Here is a 17,600-nt window from a genome sequence, read left to right on the forward strand (position 1 = left end):
CCGTCCGTGATGAAGGTCTGAGAAATTTGAACTACCACTGGAAAATGAGAGTATACTGGATAGAGACAAAAATTAAGCCTTGCAAAAGGTCAAATACAGACCCGTCATAGAGTGTTTGCAAGGGTTCTTAACGTACAAAGAACGTGGCACTCTCTATACACGTGGGATCGGATTTAACGTCCCCATTCTGACCGGACATGGCTGCGAAATTGAACATCCCGCACAGCGAACGGACGCTCCACTTTGCCAAGGGTTTTACTGCCGGTCGGAGGAAGACCAGTCATGATGTATATCTATTACCATGTCACCCTAGGGGGGAGGGGGGATATGAAAAAAAACGAGTATCCCTACGACACAGCGGAACTTTTATGATATTGCTCATGTCTTGAGACATAGAAAAATGTCTTAAGACGTTTAATTTTAGTTTATTATATAAAAATATTGTTATGCATGGTTGGTTATAAATACACCATTGACAATGCCCATGTCTTGAGACATATAGTAAATATCTTAAGATATCAAGTTAAACTGTAAAAATATTAACAATGGGCAGTCTATTGAAATTTTGGTTGTCGATGGTTATAGCTTTAAAAAACAGATGAAAATTGTTCCTGAATGAAATCAAAAGTTTAAGTCAAAAAGTATGTTCGACAAACAGATTTATAGCTCATGCAATGAATGGATACGACAATACTAGCACGGAACCACATCACATACTCATTTGGCTAATTTGAAGATTGTCGTGGTGCGAAAAACAAAATGTTTATGATGTATTGATTATTAGTCCACTCCAAAACATTATCTGTGTGTATTCAAAATGATGATCGTGGACGCTACTTCGCTCCTTGAAGAACCATGAAATAATACACTATAAAATGTTAACCTGTGAAGTGGTTACTTTTTCTATCATACTGTATGGAAGTACTACCTTACTTCATATATGTTTTAACTGTTGTCATTATTTTCAAAGAATAAAAACATGTTCGATCAAATATTTGAAAACGCGGCAAACATATTTTCTTATGTCTACAGTCAAGAAATTAATATATGTGTGCATACGATTATTCACATTGATTTTGGTATGAAACAAGTACATTCAACAAAAGTATTGACAAAATATTTAATTGATTAAGTCGCCCATGAAATCTTTTTTTGAAAATGGAAAATAATTCCAAAATACTAAGCCATACAAAGATATTTTATATCTATAGGGTACACTTCTGTCAATATAGACGATGCAATTTCCCATTGAAACTCCATTTACAGCTAAAACTGTGCCAATGTTACGATGAAGTTTCGTAAAAAAATATATCCTAGAATGGAACGTTGATAAGTACTACTATTTTATTCAAAGGTCAAAACATGGTACTGTGCGACATATTTTCAACATTTATATGCCTCGAACTTCTAAGAGTTTAAACTTGTACTAAATTCTGTAATACCTCTCCCTTCACTTTGGGTCTTCATCAGAATTCGAAATCGCCGCTATCCATGTGTATTTATACGATTACCTTTACTCTATAAGATGAAACATAGAGATCAATCCTTTGAACCAGTATGTAAACAAAAAAAATATCTATGAATATGATAAGTCTACCCAAAAGAGGCGTGGTTTTACAAAGTGCAACCTATAGATAGACGATAAAAATCTCGATATATTGTAGATGTCTACGGACTTGTTTTATCGGTATGAGTGCCAATGAGTCAACTCTCCATTCAAGTCACAATTTGTAAAAGTAAACCATTATAGGTCAAAGTACGGTCTTCAACACGGAGCCTTGACTCACACCGAACAGCAAGCTATAAAGGGCCCAAAAAATTACTAGTGCAAAACCATTCAAACGGGAAAACGAACGGTCTAATCTATTTAAAAAACGAGAAACGAGAAACACTTATGAACCACATCAACAAACGACAACCACTATACATCAGGTTCCTGACTTAGGACAGGTGCAAACAAATGCAGCGGGTTTAAACGTTTTGATAGGTACCAACCTTCACCCTTACCTAAAACAATAGTGTAACATCACAACATAGAAAGACACATTATAAAATAGTACTTGAGACATGGAAAAATGTCTGAAGACGTTTAATTTTAGTTTGTTATATAAATGCATTTTTCTGCATGGTTAACAAAAATAACAAAATATCTATTTACTTGATCATGGCGGGCGGAAGTGTTTTATTTTAAAAACTTTTAATTTGTTATAGGGTTCACACGAAACACATAAACATACATATAGATAAGGCCTGTATTGTTGAACTGCTGTTTTCTTTTCAAAATTCTTAACTTGACACCGTTGTTTTGTCTGAGAAATTTTCCGGAACGTTCTATTTATATAATCCGGAAATTTGATAGAGTTCTGTTTTTTATATTGTCTCCCAAAATTAGGTCATCGTGTATCATCAGTTGGACATTTTATCATTTCTTGTGTATATATTTTGCATAAAAAAAATGTAAGAATAAGTATATATGCAAACATGTCTAGCCGTGAGTGAAACAGTGGAATAACCTGACTGGCAGATTTAACAGTGACTGAATGCTTTTTCATATGTTTTCAGAAACTGCTTTATCAAAATATAAACTACCAAAAGCTCAGAAGCTATTTTTAGTCATACCAACTAGAAAAAAAAGTGTGCCATTCAGCAATATTGGACAGAGAAATGGGAAATAGAAAAAATCAGAAAAATCTACAATGAAATTGATTGATATTAAAACAAGGCCAATTGGAAATCCTCATCAAATATGGTAATTCACTTCAAACAACACTTCAGAAGTAAAAAAAAGCAGAAATAAAAGCAAAACTCATAACTAGGACTTAAACACTTCAAGTAGACCGTGCCAAGTTAAGCAGAAATGTGGAACAGGATATATGCCCATTATGCGATTAAGCTAAGAAAGATACAGTACACTTTATACTTGAATGCAAGGAACTAAAATCTGAGAGAGATAAACATTTAACAACACTTAAATCATATGTGTTCAACAACATAGGCAATGAGATATTTGACAAAATTATAAATGAAGGACTAATGGTGCAGTTTATTCTGGACTCATCATCTGAAAAGATCAAGCAAATAGTTAATATCAAACATCAAAATATCAGAGACATTGAGAATATCACACGAACTTTATGCTATGGTCTACATACAAACTTTATGAACCACATAATGACCCCCTTTACCCCGTAGCTTCAAAAGTTTGACCCCTAAAAGCTCTGTGGAAATGCTCAATATAGGAGGACATTTCCCAGATCCAAGATGAGGGTCAGTAGTAACTAAACTTAATATATGATATTTAAGACATAATATGTGCAACAAAAACCGGGTGCAAGAGGATTTTCTCCGAAGACAAAGGTACAGTGGTAGTACATGTAGGTAAAAAGGTGAAAGGAAAGGGGATTACCCTTTAATTTTTGGGGATGATGATTTTGAAAATGAATATCATATCCACTGAATAAAATAAGCATATGTACATAGCAACATATGAAAATGAACAGTCAATTAGCCAAAAAATCCTTCTGGCCCCCCAAAATATCAAATGGTCATCTAAGCCAAATAATTATGACGTCTTAACCATGTCATTTGTCAATTTGTTTGCTATTTTTTTTTCTGTGACGCTTTCCTTTAGACTAATGGTCATCTAATCATTTGTTATACCTTGCATAAATGGGGAGCCCTGCAAGTACTATACAATTAATACATGTAATAGGTTGTTTTAAAACATTTCACAGTCCTAGCATTTTTTGTAGAATCTGATGAATTACTAGGCATAGTTTTAGTTTCTACATTAGTAATGACATGAGACTTTGACTCCATCATTGTCCATACTGGGAGAGTTAAATAGATTAGCTTCTGCATCTGACATGTCTGATACATCCATTTCAATGGAATGTCTTTTTTCAAAAAAAAAAGAATAAATTTATTGAAAGTAAAATACATAAAACTCAGGATAACATTATCAATACCTCTCTCTCTATCTTCATGTATCTAGATTTTTTGGCTTTTATTTGTGCATGCAAGTGCGCCCACACCAGCCTCGTGTATATACATGTATATATTTATCAAAACTTCATTTTAACCTTATGCCTAGATGCAGTCCACTCGTCCACATCAGCCTCGTGTATATTTATATATATTTATCCACAGGAAAACATTTTCACTGCTATGAATATTGATGAAGGTGCGAAACAATTGCATACAGCAATACACCAGTGTATAATATACATTTATAAAAAAGTTACTACTTTTTAGCACATTTTTACACTGATGCAAATACATGTACTAATACAAATGATCGATTAATCAGTTGTGATTGGAATAGACCCTGAAAACTTTTTTTAATTTTCAATGTTTTTTTCCACCATGTTCACCTGTTTACTATGATAAGATTGAAGTTTGTTTCTTATTTCAATGAGAGGAACACTCAGGATGTATTTATTTGTACATGTAGTGACATCTACTTGCTTTTATTAACTATTTTTACCAGAAATTTGTATGATTTTTATATACATGTACATAGACATATTATTTCCATGTAACATGTATAATATAGTTAATGGACATGTCTATTTTTAGGACCACTGATCCATGCAGTTAAGCATTTTTCTTAGTGGTGTTCAATGAGTATATCACTGGATTGAGCTCTCTGTCTAAGTGTATTATCAAAGTGCTTTGCATAAAGCTCAGTTCATTGTTATGCCAATGCATTCTTTGTGAAATTGTCAGAGATTCATAAACAGACAACCATATCATCATATAAACAGGTAAGATCGTGGAAATTGTCAGCACAAGGAATTATTGAAGCAGCACCCACAGAACATAAGTAGTTAAAGTGAGATTAAAGCATTTTATTTACATTTGAAACAAACATTTTGCGTCCAGATAGCCAAATAAAAAAGCTCATTGAAATATTCCAAACATTGCTACCTGGAATATGATGCTAGGTGGTTTTGTCACCTTTTTAACCATTTATACTGTCTACTGAAGAGTCCTTAGTGCAACTGGTCATTCATTCAATCATATGGACGAAACTCATAAGGCTTAAGACAGTTCCTTACATTATCTGTCGTTGTTCAACTTTTATCATTCATTCACTATTTCTTAATTTGTGTTAATGTTAATTGCCAGATTACAGCACTGTTTATTTTTATACAATGGCCACAACAAAACTGCATCATACAGGTTTCATTTATGTTTTTATCCACATTACAAAAAAGAATGATTCTGCAAAACCGTTTCCACGTTTCTTTTAGTCTACACTATAGCTATTTGTCATAAATATTTATTGAAATTAAGAATCATAAACAAATAAATTTGTTTACTATGTTATTAAAATTATTTCATACTGGTAAATTTGTCTGTTATCATGTTTATATAACTTCAACCAGGCCATGGAGACTCTAAGGAAAAGAAAATTTCAAAGAAAGAATTAAAATACATGTGTAATACAACAGAAGTGTACTTTCTGGCTCATCTAGCCCCATGTGCATGCCAGGTATTATCATAACTATTAACTATTAGACATCTTCTAAGAACAATATCGAATATGTAAACAACATCTTTCACTGATGATACTGGGATGATCCTTTACTAAGTGTTCCAAGTAAGAAATGCCCACCACAACTGTCAGACAGGCACAACGGACATAATTAGAACCATACGAGAAGAACATACAAACAGTTTCTTATAAACGATCTTGCATATTGAAATCACATAATGCAGAAATGCAGCTTATGTGTTCCTCTACTAATTTTTATTATTTTTTTATACAAAAGCAAAGAAGTGGAACATATTTTTACAGAATTATTTGGTAATCCTTATAATGTATACAGAAAGTGTCTCTCTCCCCCATGATAATCTTTAACATAAAACCCAAATATTGAAAGAAACCCGACACTACAAATTTTAAGTGTTTGGTACTGGTCTGATATTGAGGATGGCTGTCACTGTGGAACACAGTTTAACATAAAACACTATGAAAAAAAACCTGTAGAAAATTTTTTGTTAGAAAACACTGTCAAACATATAAACATAATATCCACACTGATCTGTGTCCACACTTGTTGATTATAAATAAATCATTGACAATGTCCATCTCTTGAGACATACAGTAAATATCTTAAGATATTAAGTTAAACTGTAAAAGTATTTGCAATGGGGGCGTCTGTTGGAATTAGGTTGGTCGATGGTTATAGCTTTCAAATACAGATTAAACTGGTTCCTGAATGAGTTTAAAAGTTCAAGTCATAAGGTATTTTAAACAAACAGATTGACAACTCATGGAATGAATGGATACGACTATACTAGCACGACAAAAAGTAAAATAACAAAAATACAGAAATCACAAATAGGGGTACAGCAGTCAACATTGTGTTATGATCTTAATCACTATAAAAACAACATCATGAACATTGTGTTATAATCTTTATCACTATAAAAAGCAAAATGTAAATGTTGTATTAATTAGTAGTCACTTCATATATGTTTTATCTGTTGTCATTTTTTTAAAGGATAAATACATGTTTGACTTAATATTTGAAAACGCGGCAAACATATTTTGTTATGTCTACAGTTAAGAAATTAATATATTTAAGCATACAAATGTTCAGTTATTTTGGTATGAAATAAGGACATTAAACAAAAGTATTGACAAAATATTTAATTGATTAAGTCGTCCATGAAATCTTATTTGAAAATCGAAATAATTCAAAACTACTAAGCCTAACAATAATATTTTATGTCTATAGGTTGCACTTCTGTCAATATAGTCAATGCAATTGTCCATAGGAACTCCCTGTAAGACTAAAACTGTGTCAATTTTACTATGAAGTAACAAATTATATCCTAAAATGGAACTTTGATATGCACTTCTTTTTTATTCAAAGGTCAAAACATAGGAGATGCGGCATATGTTCAACATTTATATGGCCCAAACTTCTAAAAGTTTAAACTTATACTAAAATTCGAATGTAGGAAAAAAAAGTCACAGGAAAAAAAAAACACAGAAAAAAAGTCACGGAAAAAAGTCACAGGAAAAAGAGTGGCAGGAAAAAAAGTCACAATATATATTTTTTGTATGAAAATTGTCATATGGTCTGCTCATATAAAAGGAAAAAATCGCAATATATATTTGGTATGAATTCCTACATCTGTTCCTTTGCTTATTGTGTGGTTTTTTTGCTGTACTTGTACTGGTTTTGTGTCATGGATGGATACTCCATATCCTTTGCCTTTCTATTATATATATATTGTATGGAAATTGTCATATGGACACATATATAAAGGAAAAAAAGTCACAATATATATATTTAACTACCTTCCTTGCTAGGTTTGTCAATATTTCTCTTTGAAGAAGACTATTTTTGTAATGCCCAGTATATTTTTCTACAAGTTAAATGCTCTTTAGTTTTGGAAATTGCGATAAAAATGCCATCGTCACATGTTGATACAAGCTGGACTGAGATCTGGCTTGGTTTTTCTCTCGTGAGAGCAGTTTGTTTTTTCATTGCGTATCTAGACTTAGTGTACCTTATGCTGATATCACTTAGATTATGGTTGTGTGTCTGTCCTAGAGTTGGATTTTCATTCTGCAGTGAAGAACTAATGGACCCTTTACATCCAATAATGGATCGCTTGACGCATTTCCACCATTGTATTGTCTTTCTGGTAGTATGCTTGGTATACATGTACCTCTGGTAGAAAAGTTTGGAACCGCCTTTGTTGCTTTTGATGACTTCCATACTTGATTTGATAACACTGAAAATTATTCTTTCTTTTATAGAAAAGTCAACGAAGTCATACATTTTTCTTGAATTTGAGTCAAAGTAAGAAATTCTATTATATTGCTTGACCAGATGTTATTGTGATTTTTATTTTCTATAGCTGTGTTTTACCAATAACATGAGAATCCTAAAATTTAGTGTTAAACAGACAAATCATCCCCATTAATAATAGTTTTAAAGTAGTTACAACATTCATTGATAGGGACTGTTGAGATTAATTAGTGGCTTCTTGTGGCACCTTTCCCTTTTTTGTAGATCTTTCACTTGCTCTATTGGTAGAAAGCCATACCGATGAAATACAACTTTGGCTCATTATTAAAGAAAAGGAAACAATAAGCTTTTTTCTGTTTGTTTGAGTCTGTTTTGAAAAAAGAACATAATTTATTAAACTTTTATTTAGTTAATATTTATTCATTTATTTATTTTTTTATTCATTTATTAAAGAAAATGAAGAAAAATATTAGTTTTTACTTTAACTCATCAAACAAATCATGAAATCTGTTAATATAAAATTCTGCTATAATGTTGCCTTTTCCTATATGCATCATAGTATTATTAGTTAATATTTTTTTATTTATTCATTCATTAATAAAACAATAAATAAAGAAAAATAGTATTTTTTACTTTAATTCCTAATAAAAATGATAAAATTTATTTATAAAATTGTGCTACAATGTGACTTTTTCCTATATAAATTTTAAAATCTACCACTTAAAATAAAATATATTACATGTACAAAGTGACTTTTTCATGTGCATTCCAACATACTTTTTATAAATATTTTTCTTAAATTGTGACCTTTTTTTCCTGTGACTTTTTTCCTTGGGATTTTGTGACTTTTTTCCTGTGACCTTTTTCCCGTTTACCTAAAATTCTGTACTAACCCTCATTTCCCTTTGGGTCTTCCTCAGAATTCAATATCACCGCTATCGATATGTATTTTATCTGGTTATATTCCCAAGTTATGTCTCTATGAGAATAAACATAGAGATCATACCTGGGAACCAGTACGTAACCAAAACAAAATATTTGTGAATATAATATAACCGCAAGAAACGAAAAGGGATTAAATCCAGATCATGTATAAAATCTGTAAAGGTATGTTCATTAAAACAGTATTTTGGAAGCTTAATTTGTAAAAGTTAAAACTAGGCGACGGGAGCATTAAGTTATACCCATGTCCGCCTGTGTGTATGTATGTACATACGTACGTACCAAAATTGGTTTCCGTTCTAACTTTAGTTTGCCTCAACCAAATATCATAAAACTTATGCATAATGGTTGATTTCACGAACCACTGATCAAGTTTGAATTTAAGTGGCATCACTTTTACCGATCATGAGTTTTGCCCCTTTATATATACCAACAAAATGTTTGATTTTTTGTTTCCGTTCTCTTACTTTAGTTTGCCTCAACCCAATGTTATAAAACTTTAACACAATGCTTTTTACCACAACACACAGATCAATTTTTTATTTGGTTGGCATCACTTTACTGTTCATGAGTTATGTTCCTTTATGAATAGAAAAATGCTGAATTGTTTGTTTCCGTATTCTAACTTTAGTTTGTCTCAAGCAACTTTTATTAAACTCGTACACAATGCTTATTACCACAAAACAGAGACCAAGTACGAATTTTGGTGGCGTCACTATTAAGGTTCTAGAGTTATGCCCCTTTTTAACATTAAATGCAAGCAGGGGCATCTGTGTTGCATGGACACATTCTTCATTTATTTTACTTAAAATATTATTACATATTATGCATTGAATATTTAAGTGACAAGTTAATTATTTAATTCCGACAAGAAACACTTATTATTGTATTGATTCATCACTGAGTTCAATAAAAAGAGATGAGTACTGACTGTCTTATTGTTTTCAGAACGTACAGATAATTGATTCGCTTCCCAAGAAACATTTAGAAATAGAGGAAGAAGAAGCCTCGTATTTAGTGGTGTTCTTTGACCAAGCGGGGAATGCGTTATGCTCACATGTTATTGGAGACGGAATGATAATAATGGGACAAACATATGTTGGACTCATTAGTTTTACTATTACCTGTTTATTATGTGTCTGATTTGGACTTTCATGAAATATACTAACAGACACTGGGAATTTTACAACAGTGGGCAGTTGGGGAACAAAAATTAACCAATTGATTCAAATTTGCAGACCTTTTGTCAAGAAATAAAAATAAGTGAAAACTATACAGCAAATAATTATGTTTTATTAAGAATTCACACTTTAGGAACCTTACCAGATTTCCAGAGTACCTGATATCACCATGATTTTTATTTGGTGCTGTTTCTGTCTGTATATGCCCAATCTATGATAGCAGATTGGCATTATGTTTTTCAGTCTGTACGTTCATTCTTCCGTCTGTCCTGAATCTTGTAAATAAAATTGTTGAAGTTAGTTTAGAGTGAATTAGCAGTAATATCAACTTGAAACTTAATATACATGTTCCTTATAATATGGTTTCCTGTCATGCATACAAAAAAAAGATTTTTACCCCATTTTCATGGTTCACTGAACGTAGAAAATGACAGGGCAAATAAAGCATCAGTGTACTGGGGACACATGTTTTGTTGTTTTCAATGTTATGTTTTATAGCTGTATATATATAGATTGCTGTGTGTATAGTGTTTCCCTCAGTTTTATTTGAGACCCGGATTTGTTTCAGTTCAATCGATTTATGAATATTGAACAGCTGTATACTACTATTGTCTTGTTTTCAATGTTATGTTTTATAGCTATAAATATATATAGAGACTGTTGTGTGTGTAGTATTTCCCGCAGTTTTGGTTTGTGACCGGCTTTGTTCCGGTTAAATCGATTTATGCTATTGAACAGCGGTATACTACTATTGCCTGTTTTTGTATGCTTTTCAACTTTGTACTCTATTTGTCCTTTTAATAATTTTGATTCGCGCGTCACTGCTTAGTCTTGTGTTGATGAAATGCGCTTCTAGCTTAAAAAAATATATAAGCCTGGTACCTTTGATAAGTATTTGTCTGTTTGTGTTCAATTTTATAGTTTATTTGTCTCTTTGGTATCAATATTTCATAAAGTCCTCTATTTCCGTTAACAGCATTTCCATCATTTAAATATTTATCCCACTTTTCAGTCTGTACGTCCATTCATCCGTCTGTCCTAAATCTTGTAAAGTTTTTTTTCCTTGAATGAATGCATATTCAAGATAATACAAAATGCAAAAATCATTTTATAACCCAAGAAATAATACAACATCAACGGCAATGGATTACATCATTGGTTGCTTAGATCAATAATTGACTTACCAATGCATATTCTAACGGATAAGGTCAAACCAGGAACCAGTTATGTCATATATCGTCAGGAATAACTCATTTATCTTTTTGAACACCGACGTTTTTGTAAGGTTGCACATGTGACATATTAAAGAAATTAACACTTCCACAAGGCTAAACACATAAAAGTGTTAATTAAGTGTTTCCATGCAAATCACGTGTAATGTGTTAATCAATTTAACACATTAACATGTTTATAACTATTACCACCAGTGTTAAAGATTAACATTTTAACATGGTAATTAAGTGTTTCCAGGAAGGCGGTTATAGAACAGAAGTTTTAAATAATTAACACTAGTTTTTAAAGTGTGGGTTTTGTAAAAGAACGTATCGTCCTTTTTCTAAGAAAAAAAATACAGAAAAGTAACAAGTAACATAATACACACATATGTAGTGTCTAATTCACAAATAATACAACATGGTCTAGAGTGATAGCTCCTACTTTAGTTTCCCCGTTATTTGTTTTTGTGCTATTTTGTTTCTCATATGCATGGTCGTATGATTTTTGACGTGACTCGGTATTAATATACCCCGCCTTCGGGTTTTAGACTTATTTACTTCTTGGCAATCCTGGTGCAGGTGGGTCCGGTTTACCCTTGTATGTATATTTACTTAGTTTTAACTTTACTGACAAAGTGTAAATAATATGAACGACATATACTATCAACGACAAAAGCTGCTTTTGTTTACGTCATTGTCAAATTAGAAAATTGCTATCTACTACACCTTTTTTGTTGGCGTCTTTGTTAGATTAATTTTTATGTTCGTTTGAATTTTGTAGTCAATTGTTTTATGTGTGTGTAATGTATGCTTACATAGTTTTTTGCTGCTGGATCTTAACTATTATCACATTAGCCTATTATGTCTGTTTGATCACCCAATTTTGCCAATATAACTGAACTATAAACACCTGTCATACAAGTAGAAGTCTTAGCTAGTTTAACCCACCATTTCTTCCGAAAACTACATGTTCCAAGTCAGGAATATGGCATTTGTTGTTCACTTATTCCGATGGTTAATAGAGTTTGATATTGTAAGTTCTTATGGACTTTCACTTTTTGAATAAGCCTTTAAGTTCGTTATTTTTGTTATTTTTACTTTCAATAAAAAAAATGTAAAAAAGAACTCTGTTCAATTAAAGAAAATTTTAATCAGATCATAAAATGAAATATATCATGATCATGATGAACACAGAGACGTTCTGACACACTCCTCAAGTATACAGCACTGCATGATCCTATTCACTATGCTTTCAACACAATGAAACAAAGCTGAGTATCAAGGATCCTGTTTAGTTGATATAAAAGACAAATCAGGATTTATAAAAGGGTTTAATCCATTGGTTTGCATAAGTCTGTAAAATGTTTTATTTATCAATTATTTAAAGTCGTGGAATGCGCCAAGACCTTCAGACAATACACCCAACATCTATGAGATTTCATAGATAATGTATGCAAACATACAATGAATGTATGGTAAATTCATTCAGTAATAGATCATGTCGTTAAAAAGTGAAGAATCAATTAAAAAAAAAACAAGTCAACATTCCAAACTTTATGCCCGTTGTCATGGTTGTCATTAATTGTTTAAAAATGAGAGTCACAGAACGCCGAAAACGCAATTATGCACATTGCATAGAGAACGAACAATTTTTACAAAGGGCTTTGATTTGGCACAGAACCTTATTGTTAAAGTCTCAAGGATCTGTTTGATAGTAAAACATTAGGAAGATTGTTAAGCTATATTGATGCCTATATAGTATTTTTATGTTGCAAATGTGTCAATGATTGACTTTCCTGTCACAAATAAAATAATTGTAAATTCAGGAACTGATGCATACTGGTAAAAAATTGATTGCAAATATTCCGTAAAGGAAAATCACTGCTGCATTAGGAGTTAACATTAACATTGCAATACTTTTGAATTAACAGTGTCTGGAGATGCATTATGACAGGCTGAAAGATGCATTATGACAGGCTGAAAAATGCATTATGACAGGCTGAAAACTGGTATTAGTTTGTCATAGTAAAATTTGATATGTGTCTTAAGTTCACTAGAGTTTATCTGATGGAATATTGCTTAATGGGTCTGTTGTCAGTTTATTTCCGTGGCGTTGTAAGTTTATTTTAGACGTATGAGTTTGAATGTTCCTTTGGTATCTTTGGCCTATCTTTTAAAAAATAATAATAGAGAAACAAAATAACATCATTAGTGATTAAGCACATTATTCTTGAGACCCAGCAGGTTCATGGGTCAGAATTTTTTTTTTGATTATTGTATTACATATCCTATAAGCCAGTTTCATTTTAAATTCAATCTATTGTAAAAAATAATTATGTAAATGTATGTTCTCTAAATACGTGACACTGTTAGCCAATTACAGGACCTATCGCTTAACACTTTTGTAAATTTTTAGTTCAATTCAATACATACAGGTCCTTTGAAATAGAAAATCATCTATTGACACACATTTATATAGCATCATGGCAGATCGATTTGAGGCTTCAGAGTTCATGGTTCAAATATAAAAAAAATAGCTCTACTGTCTGGACTTTTCATAACCCATAAATTCTTTATCGCAGTTAAAGTTTCCTTCACATAAAACAATGACACATCATATAGATTTGTCAGTACTTATATTAACACATATTCAAATTATCAAATTTTATCTCAGAGAGACATACGAGATATGATATGCAAAGTTGAAAAATCACGGACAATTAATCCAAAATAAACAATTTAAAGAATTTATTTCAACTCCCAGCACTTGTAAAAATTCTTTGGAGATGGTTTACTTACTGCTAAAATTTGGTAGAGAATGGCGAAGTGTAAAAACGTTGTGCTTAACCCATATACACATGACAGTTTTAACTAATTAACACGGAATGTCACGTGACAGATATCGGGTGACAGGTCATATTTGCATGGTCAGTGATGAGTATTCAGACGACTATTCGTTATTGCACATGTTCGATCACGAAATATTAAACATTTAAGCAAGATATGACAATATTCATTCTACCCCATCCCCCTTAGTTGTTTGTTATTTTAACAGAATTGTGTCCTTAATGTTGCTGCAAGGATCAAGAGAAATGAATATTCAATTAATATTGATTCACTCATAGGGTTTTTGCATCGGAAATAAACACATTTATTTTAAAACCAGTTGTTGGCATGATACGGGTTATGTTCTTCTCATATATTTTATGTTGGTATGATACTAAACCTCTAACGGGAGGGATTGTACCTGATTTTCATATGATGAAGACACAATCTTTCAATCAGTTTAATTAAGGTCTGGAGCTGCCATGTCAGTAACTGCTAGTAGTCCTTTGTTCATTTATGTATCATTGTCATTTTGCTTAGTTTCTTTTGTTACCTCTTCTGACATCGGACTCGGACTTCTTTTAAACTGAGTTTTACTGTACGTATTGCTATGTGTTTCTTTATTCTACATTGGCTAGAGGTATAGGGGGAGGGTTGAGATCTCACAAAACATGTTTAACCCCGCCGCATTTTTGCGACTGTCCCAAAAGTCAGGAGCCTCTGGCCTTTGTTAATCTTGTTTTTTTTTTAATTTTAACTCATTCATATTTTTTGGAGTTTAGTGTGACGTCCATTTTCACTGAACTAGTACACAATTTTATTTAGGGGCCAGCTGAGGAACACCTCCGGGTGCGGGATTTTCTCGCTGCGTTGAAGACCAATTGGTAGCCTACGGCTGTTGTCTGCTCTTTGGTCGGGTTGTTGTCTCTTTGACATATTCCCCATCATTTCCATTCTCAATTTTATTCAAACAACAATATGAACGTCATATCATTGAAACATATCGAATGAAACAAACTGTACGCAGAAGATACGCACGGGCGAAAAACATTGAATTTATTAGAAGTATGTGCGACCTGAACCTGGATCGCAATTTCGAACGTTTATAAATAGAAAAAATCAATAGCTGTATGTCCGCAAATCTTCAAAAAATATCATAAGGACCTTCATAGCTCTCAATCCGCAGGGAGTGGCAATTGAACATCATCCTACAAAAAAGAAAATTAACAATAGGGAACGAAAAATCGCCCCTTTTGTTGTAATTGTTTGTGAAGAAAAAATGAAAACAATACGTTACAAATTTTAAGCGTCCGAATTGCTTTTTTTTTCATTAGGAACGCTCAATTTTAGAGTAACTAGAGTTTCCCGTGTAAAACAGACTGAAATATCTGAATCTAGGAAAAGACTATTTTTGCTTGTTGGATTTTGATGGTTTTGCAATAAATAATTAGTACCACAAAGACAAATATTTTTCAGTCAAATGACTAATTATTGTTACATGTTGCTTGTTAAATCTTATGTTTTTGGCTTAATATCATTATTAATATAAATTAACACTACATGTTTGCTGTTCATTGTTTTGGTGTGGTATATCTGAAATTTAACAAGTACCCATTTGTATTTAAGAGGGAACATGTCGTATTCTTGTATTATAAGTCGTTGCATTTTAAGATTGTTTTTGTATAGTATTGCCGACGATAAAACATGATGTAGGATGAAATACTTTCATATCAACAGATATCATCATTTGGGCTTGGAAACTATGATTGCGGGTATTCTATAATAGCATTTATATATCACCGTGGTTGACTTGTGCTGTTTCCATTTTGAAATATACACAGAAGTTTATTTTGTTTCAATATTGCTTCAAACTTGTTAACATAAATGTGGTGAGGAATCATACAAATACAGATAACTTATAACGAAGATCGATTCAAAAAAAGAAAAATCTACGTATACCTTGGTACCGTATAAATTACGTTAGGGAATATTTTGTTCCTAAAATAATGTTTGATATTTTGCAACTAATAAAATGCATACACATATATACAAAACTGTTTGTTGAAAAAAAACCCGGATGTAACAATAAGATATCTTTATTTTTTCTTAAGGACAAAGTGTTTACTCTTTAATACTTTGCAGATACAAATAAAACCTAGCACGACAGCAGGTTTACCTATAGCTAAGTCACCATGGTCTTTATAATGATTTCATTACTAGTTACCCTCGAAAATATGAAAATCTACTAAACATTGGTCGATGCTACTCTCTAATTTAAGGAATATTTTCTTCCCGTTGTTCTAAATGACCTCAACCTTTTAAACTTCTCAATTCGTTTAAAGATTTAGTTTTAAGAAGTCAGTTAGAAAGATTTGTAGAACATAAAATTGATGATTACATACGTCTATGTAATAACGGCTGTTAAACAAATAATTATATCTCCACTGGTTACCCCCTATAAGAATAATCCACTGAACATTAATCGACATACCCTCAAATAAAAATAACATTTTTATTTGAGTTGTTCTAAATGACTCCAACCTTTTAAACTTTTAAGTTCATTTGGTGAATGAGACTTTGGAAATAAGTTAAAAAAAATTCCGCCCATTAAATTGATAATTGCCAAGATGTACTAAATAATAGTCGTTAAACAAATGATGATTTTAATTGTATACCTACTGTCTTTTAATATGTCATTATAGCATGTTAAACTACAGAATGAACTAAGATGCAAAGATAAAATAGTAATTGAAGGCAGTTCTATTAATTGTTTACACTTGTCAATGTAGGACAGTTGTGGTTTACAAATTTTGTTTATATAAGAAAGAAAAAGACTCCCACTTTATAATACCTAGAAAGCGTCAATAGCATACTAATTTGTATAAATAAATGTTAAAAGTCAACCGTTCATTCTTCTTTCAACTGACCTGGAGATGAACATAAGCCTTATTCTTTAATTGTTTTTTTTTCCTTTTTTTTTGTTAACTAGTTTTGAAACTGCTTTCAAATGGTTTAATTAAGGCCTACAGACACAACGTGCTATACAAAACCTATCCTCTTTTCATTTGACCAAATAAGAGATATTCAAAAGATATAAAATTTTCTAGTCACCTTTAGTCTTAGATGCATGATATTTTTTATTAGTTGTTTTGGCTTTGAACTAGTTGTCAGTAACTGCGAGTACTCTCAGATCTGTACTTAGTGTCTTTTTATTGTTGGGATGTACAAGTACCCGGCCACGTCCACTCGGTTTTTTGTTAGATATATTTCTATTTGTATCCATCTGATGAATTAAGCCTTTTTCAACTGATTTTTATAGTTCGTTCTTATGTTGTACTGTTACACCACTGTCTCAGGTTAGGGGGAAGGTTGGGATCCTGCTAACATGTTTAACCCCGCCACATTCTATATGTATGTGCCTGTCCCAAGTCAGGAGCCTGTAATTCAGTGGTTGTCGTTTGTTGCTGTGTTTCATATTTGTTTTTCAATCATTTTATGTACATTTATTAGGCCGTTAGTATTCTCCGTTGAATTGTGTTACATCTGTCATTTCGGGGCCTTTTATAGCTAAGTATGCGGTATGGGCTTTGCTCATAGTTGAAGGCCGTACGGTGACCTATAGTTGTTAATTTATGTGTCATTTGGTCTCTTGTGAAGAGTTG

At 32.0% G+C, this 17,600-nt stretch overlaps 1 long non-coding RNA gene across 1 annotated transcript in view; it reads right to left on the minus strand.

The window, feature by feature from the left end:
• Positions 1–1,108: 1,108 nt before the first annotated feature.
• Positions 1,109–17,600, minus strand: part of LOC127725231 (uncharacterized) — a 41,089-nt gene continuing 24,597 nt past the window's right edge. Inside the window, exon 2 of the long non-coding RNA XR_007992876.1 lies at positions 1,109–1,442. This is a non-coding gene — a long non-coding RNA (uncharacterized LOC127725231). The remainder of the gene's footprint in view (positions 1,443–17,600) is intronic.

Source organism: Mytilus californianus, unplaced genomic scaffold (assembly GCF_021869535.1).
Source record: "Mytilus californianus isolate M0D057914Y unplaced genomic scaffold, xbMytCali1.0.p SCAF_1, whole genome shotgun sequence".
Lineage (NCBI taxonomy): Eukaryota > Metazoa > Mollusca > Bivalvia > Mytilida > Mytilidae > Mytilus > Mytilus californianus.